Source organism: Arachis ipaensis, chromosome B07 (genome assembly GCF_000816755.2).
Source record: "Arachis ipaensis cultivar K30076 chromosome B07, Araip1.1, whole genome shotgun sequence".
NCBI lineage: Eukaryota > Viridiplantae > Streptophyta > Magnoliopsida > Fabales > Fabaceae > Arachis > Arachis ipaensis.
The window spans coordinates 7,557,085-7,564,433 of NC_029791.2; the positions used below are offsets into that span (position 1 = coordinate 7,557,085).

At 31.9% G+C, this 7,349-nt stretch overlaps 1 pseudogene; it reads left to right on the forward strand.

Annotated features, from left to right (window-relative positions):
• Positions 2,729 to 6,854, forward strand: LOC107606693 (annotated as a pseudogene).

A 7,349-nucleotide genomic window follows, 5' to 3' on the forward strand; every position in this document is an offset into this window, starting at 1 on the left:
AAGACATATAATAGGTAAAACCCTTGTTATTTTATTTTAATTGGTTATCAAATCTACCATTATATTTTCCGACGATCATATCTAGTGTTTCAAGCCTGTTGCTCTCTTCTACCTTTGTTACTTTGTTCAAGAGAGTATAAACTAACTAATTGTATAACTAACTGTATTTATCTAAAACCGGTTTTATATTTGAAGAAAACTTGTTTAACTAACTCTGTATTTATCTTCAATTTTTGTTTTTTTACACAAAGAATTATTTTTCGTATCTATGCTGAAGGGAGCATTTTATGGTGAACATGCTGTAGCAAGCCGCCTTAGTTGACTCACGTTGATGTTTGTCCATTTTTTGTTTTCACATAGAGGTGTACACTCATCGGTCAAAATTCCGAGTTGATTTGCACAAAAAAATCGAATTGAATTATATCAAATATGTTATTTTTACCTTTTTTTGTTTCCTTTCAAATTACACCTCAACACAAACACCCTCTTTCTTTTTAATTACCAAGTTGACACAAATAAATAAACATATATTTTTTAACCATCTTTTTTAAGTTTGATACTCATTAAAAGATACAAATAAAATTTATTTGTTTGAGAAGATTATTCACTTTATACCATTACACCACATCCGGCAATTAACAGCAGTTATGAAGCAGGATAGCAGCGATTATTAACCGCTGCAAAACGGATAGCAATGATTGTCAATCCGCTGGAAGATAGCGTGCAGCCAAATTTTTAGCAGCAGTTAATAATAACCGATAGAATAACCGTTGCTAGATGGTATTTTACTGCAAAATATTTCTGCGGCGGTTTTAACCGCTACTAAAACGTCAGCAAGCCTACTTGTAAATAGCAGCAGTTGTAAACCGCTGCAAAATATCATCTATTAAAAAGCTATATTTGTAATATAGCGGCGGTTTTGTAACCGCTGCCAAATGTGATATTATAGTTTTTTAATCTGAATTTTTAATAATATAATGAATTCTTTAATTCTTTATATGTTCTTCCGCTACATAAGTTGCTTTAATTTATTAAAACAACCAATCAAACTAAAACACACAAAACAAAATAAAAATATATATACAAAAGTCAATCATTATAATAGTAATTTGTCTTCAGTACATCAATGTCTGTAAAATAGAAATAAATAACTCAAAAGTATGTCTATAAACTAGAAATAAACAACTCAAAAGTATGTCTGTAAACTAGAAATAAATTACTCAAAAGTCATTAGGACAGTGAACAATGAAAAAATATTTAGATTCAGGTGTATCTATTTTTGTTGACTAGATTTCATGATTTATCATTCAGATCATTAGTGCCAGAATATCATCTTACATGGGATAAGGTCAGTGCACTTTCCAAAAAATCTAGATCTACAGCTACGTCAGATGGCAAGTTATCTCCTTGTTACTGGATTAGGTATCTTAACAAATTTCCCATTGTCTGTCTCTTTGTCTTCTAACCTGATGAATTATTTTATGAGTTAATTGGTGTTATATTTTTCGACTTATTAGTTTAGAAAGCATTGAATTTAAATATTTAAAATTATATATTGAATGTTTAAATATTTTTTTAAATTTAAATTTACTATCGAATTTATCATCGGATTTAATTATTAGCAATAGACAAAAAAATCTGCCGATAAACAATTATTATATATATATATGGAGTATTTTTTATTTTTTAAACAAAAACACATAAAGCAATTGTTATTATAAATTTTTACAAAATAACGGCTAAAGCCAAAGTATAACTATTTTCAATATTAAAATAATGAATAAAATTATATGTCTTTAAAATAGAATTATTACTCATTGATAATATTATATAGTTTAAATTTTAAATAAAATATTTATATTATAGTTAAAAAATTTAATTTTATCAATGAATGTACATTATTTTAACTCTTTAAAATAAAACTTTGAACATGAGATTATTATAAATCATGTATGTATTAGCTTTTATCTTTTACAAAGATAAAGTGATATGTGAAAAAAATATAAATTCTTTGCCTTTAAGTTTTTTAAGTTGATTGAACATAATTATCATTTATCTATTGGTAATATTTATTATTTTATAATTTAAAGAGCAGAAACTTTTCACATTATTATATAAGTTGAATGTCTGTATATAATCTTTTATTTTATAAAAAACTTGAAAAGGAATATAATCAATTATTTATATATGTACTATTTGGTACTACAAGAAACAATGTAATTATTGACGCCAAAAATCGACGGTTAAGTTTGCCATTGATATTTTTCGACGGCTTGTCGTCTATAAAATAAAAAAGGAATGATTAAAAATAAAATATTAAAATCGATAACAATGTCGTCTATTATTTTGATAATTTTTTAGCCCTTCACTACTATCGTCATATTACCGACGAAATAGGGGTTGAAATTTTTATAAGACGGGTTGTCGATTTTAATAATTAAAATATCGATAGCTTTTGTCGTCGATAAATTTAGACGGCAGAGATCTCTTTTTTAGATTGAACGAACGGTATAGATTTATTGTATAAAATAGACAATTAGAGCATTAATTTTTTATTTTAACTAAAATCGACAATATAGCCATCGATTTTTATCAACAAAAAATTACTCCCACGTTTGCTTCCCGCGTCCCTGCTCGCTTCACTCATCTTCCCAAAATTTAACCCCAAATATTCAGATCTAGAGTGATGCTTCTTCTTCTCCTCCAACGCCCGAGAGTAGAGACCAGAATGGAGTCACGGTCACGAAGAGAGGCAGAGAGCACAGCTTCTTCTTCTCCGACTCCTGAGAAAGCCCACCGTCCTCCGCCTGAGAGCAGAGCTGCTTTTTCTTCTTCTTCTCCTCCTCCGCCGAGCCCGCCGCCGCGCCATCCTCTTCATGTAAGTTCCTCTCTCTCTCTCTCACTCTATCACATTGTAAGTTCTTCTTCTCCTCCTCCCGCCGTCGCCGCCTGAGACCAGAAGAAGGAGCAGGGAACCACTATGTTGAGCTCCAAGAAGAAGCTCAAGATGCCGAAAAAACGTGTCCTTTTTGATGATCTTTAAGGAAACCTAACTTCGGTAGTTTAATTATTTTTACATCTTGTTGCTGTTTGGACTAATGATTTAGTTGCATAGGGTTGAAATCAAATTTAAAAGGTTTAGAATAATGCATTTGAACATGCGATTTCATTGATTATTTGGTGAATTTAGTTACATCATGATAAATGCATGTTATTGTTTCTGGCCTTTAAAGTGATTGACAGAGTCTCAAGTTTTGTTCAATGAAAAATTTTGATAGGATTCCTATTTGATTTGACATTTATTTTGGTAAATTTATGCTCTTGATTTACTAATTTGTTGTTTATTTTGCTTTTGTTAATGTGGAATCTAGCTTGGCATGGGAATTCCAGAGTGTATTTTTGAATTTATGTTTTCTGGTTTTCTTATAGAAAATTTTATCTGTTTTTAATAACCTTGTGTAGAAGCTTCGTATCCTTTAATATGCTTGCTCTATATCTCATATATATTTTCTGATTCTTCCCTGCAACTGCTTTGGTTTTACCTGCTATATGTCTTTAGCATGGTTCTAAGCACCATCTGGTAATATTCGCTCACCGCAAGCCTGCAAGGGTTTTTGGAAGTGTTTTCTATTGCATGTTACTGGCAAGTTCAAATCTGTTTTTTGTTTTAATTAATCGGTTGTTGGCTGATTGATTTGACAGGCATTGATGTTCTGGTTGAATTGAAAAGGTTGTTTGAGTTGTTATGCATATCTTATGTTTGTTCAAATTACTGAGTGAGTTGGCTTGTTGTTTCTTTACATTTTAGGTAGGTTATGCTACCTTGGCCATAGGAGCTGAGTGAATTTTTTGCCCCAAGCAAAAAGTGATCTCTTCGGTGCTTTGTAGTTGTGATGTTCTTCTTTTGCTATTAACAGGTTTTTTCCTTGCATTGCTCTTGTTTCATTCTCGAAATGAAGTTTTTATGTTGGGGAAAAAATGTAGCAAAATTTTAAAATTCTTTTACATAAGAATAAATTTCAAAAAAGTAGCATTATATGGCAACCAGGGCAAAGGAATGGGCAGTGGCCCTTCCTCTTTGAATAACTCTACCACCTCTGTACCAATTAACAGTAGATGTTTAATTGAAAGAATAAATAAATAAATCTTAAATTAATGATGGTTAATTGAACCTCAAACAGACCATGTCACAGTTAATCCTAATTCTCTAGCTGGGTTCTTTGTTCTTGTTTGATATGCAACTAGTTTTTTACATGCTTTCCTGTCAAATATTTATTTTCTTAGTTGTTCAATTATTATTCAATTCATACACTACTTTGCATAATGGTACGACATTAAAGTTTCATTGAACAAGTTTTAGCTACCCTTGCATTGCATTTGTTTGAAGTTTGTTTAAACGTTGAAAATGTTGATTTATTATGAAATTATGCTTGATGAGAACCTTTTTTCTATCTGATAGACTGATATACGTTGCTTTGGTTTATGTTTTACATCCTAAAACTCTCTTTTTATTTATTTATATATTTATTGTTAAAATTCTCTAAAAATATAGGATACTGGGTTTCCCTTGACTGAAAGGGATCGGTTGGGGCTTCGGGGTCTCCTTCCTCCTCATGTCATATCATTCGAGCACCAATATGAACGTTTCAGTAAGTTTGAGACTGATCTTTGGATATTATCTTCTTAGAACTATTTTAGCACTTTGGTGTTGCTTGATTTGTTCCTTGTAGTAACTGACTATGTTTAGTGACACAAGGCTTAGTTGTTGCTGTTCTTATAGCTATTTTATCTATGCAAATATCTAAGCTTTGAATTCCTATTTCTTACTTGTCTCTAATTCCTTCTTCAGTAATCTTAAATCAGCTAATTATTTAATTTATTATTTTTCGTTCAGTGACTTCATACAGGTCCTTGGAGAAGAACACCTGAGGCTAATCAGATAAATTTGTTTCCTTAGCGAAATGGAGAATCTTAAATAGACTGCATGACAGGAACGAGACTCTGTACTACAGAGTGAGTTTCATCACTAAGTTTTTAATCCTAGAGTATAAGAAACATTTGATCTTATTCGTTACCTGCCTTCTTCAAGTTCTTATTGATAATATTAAAGAGTTTGCTCTAATAATCTATACTCCTACAGTTGGATTAGTGTGTCCACTGTTAAATATCGTTGGTTTATGCATACAGGTGCAGTGGAGCTTGCTGCTGTAGGAGTATCCATAGCTCTCTTCAATCAAATATCGAGGATTGCAATTTTCCCACTCGTCAGTGTGACTACTTCTTTTGTGGCTGAGGAAGATGCCCTTACAGCAGCCAGCCCTATGGTAAAGGATAGTGAATCCTTGGAAGAAGGTTCCATTCTGAAAGCTGAAATTAATGAACTTATACCAGATAAAGGTAACATCCTCCCATTCTTATCTAAATCATGGTGGTTTGGTTTTTAGTCATGTTTTCTTCGAATATTCCTACTGTCTATGTTCTGCCAAAAATTCTTAAAACATGGACACGTGACACGTCACTTAGTTGGTGTGTCTGTGCTTCGTAGCTTGCATAACAAGGCATTGAGGCACTTTTTTTTTGGTAATAATAGATGGAGATGTTCAGAAACCAGATTTGATCCATATGGACTCAAATGTAGTTAAGGTTGAGCATAAGGGAAGGCATATCCCTTCTGCATCATCAGCATTGGTAATTGGTGGTATTCTTGGCCTTGTCCAGGCAATATTCCTCATATTTGCAGCAAAACCTTTATTACACTTCATGGGAGTAAATTATGTAAGTGGTTTCTTATAAACATTTGCAGAATGATCATTTTAGTTTCAGCGCTTTAGCATTTTGTTTAACATATTGTACACAATTTTTTTCATGAAGGACTCTCCCATTCTCAAACCTGCACAGAACTACCTGACATTGAGATCTCTTGGCACGCCGGCTGTTCTTCTCTTGTTAGCAATGCAGGGAGTCTTCTGAGGATTTAAAGACACTAAAACACCTCTATATGCCACTTGTATGCCTTAAAATTTTATCAATTGTGTGTTGCAACATCTTAATATCATCTAATTCTGATGACCCTTTCCCTTATGTGATCCAGTGGCAGGAGATTTGACCAACATAGCACTGGATCCTTTGTTCATGTTTGTATTCCGCTTAGGTGTTAGTGGTACAGCCATTGCTCATGTTATATCTCAGTAAGTCTTATTTCATTGGAGTTAGAATAATCTAACTATACTCTAATGTTAACTCTTATTTTTCTTTTGCTTCTTTCTCTCTTAGTCATCTCTTAGTTTCAAATTAACTGTGAATGCAGGTACCTAATTTCTGTAATACTCCTATGGAAATTGATGCAAAAAGTTGATCTTATGCCTCCCAGCATCAAACATCTACAGTTTGATCGATTTCTCAAAAATGGTAAGGTTAACTAGCATTTCAAGTTGATTATCCCTGGGAAATAGCCAAATAGTTTAACTAGCATTTCAACATTGAGATTATTTTGTTTCATTCTTATCATCCAGGTTTTCTGTTGTTAATGAGAGTAACTGCTGTAACATTCTGTGTCACTCTGGCCGCCTCACTAGCTGCACACCAGGGATCAAAATCTATGGCTGCATTTCAAGTCTGCCTGCAGATTTGGCTGGCAGTATCTCTTCTTGCCGATGGTCTTGCTGTTGCTGGGCAGGTTGATACCTCTGTTTACATAATGCACTATTTTTTACTTCATCCTACTTTCAAGTTGATTGCAGGCAATTCTTGCAGGCGCATTTGCTGCCAAGGATTATGACAAGGCCACTGCGACTGCAGCTCGAGTATTACAGGTTCTTTACATTTCTACTTTTTTTTTAAAAAATAGATCATAATCTTTGCTAAATTAAATTAGCTGCAAGACTAACAAATAATTATATTGCAGATGGGTTTGGTTCTGGGATTGGCTCTTGCATTCATTCTTGGTGAGTTATCTGCGATATGTAATTTAGACAGACATAGTCATCTTGATTGTTTCTAATTTAACATATTGAAAGTTATTGGTGAGTTATGTGCAATATGTAATGTTATATAGAATATAAGTCTAAGTTTAGTTATTTATCTTATCTTAAGTCTTTATGTTAGAGGATTATTTATTATTTTGATAAGTTTGTAAACTCATTATCTAATATTTAGTATAAATTTTATTTTTATATTTAAAAATTTATTTGTCTTGTTATTTATATTCTATATAAATTTTATTTCTATATTATTTGCATTAATTGTTTACTATTTTTCAAATAAAAAAAATAATTAAAACATATCTATTAAAATAGACAGAATGGTTGTCGCTTTTATTGTCACTTTTTAATTTTAAAATAGACAAGAAA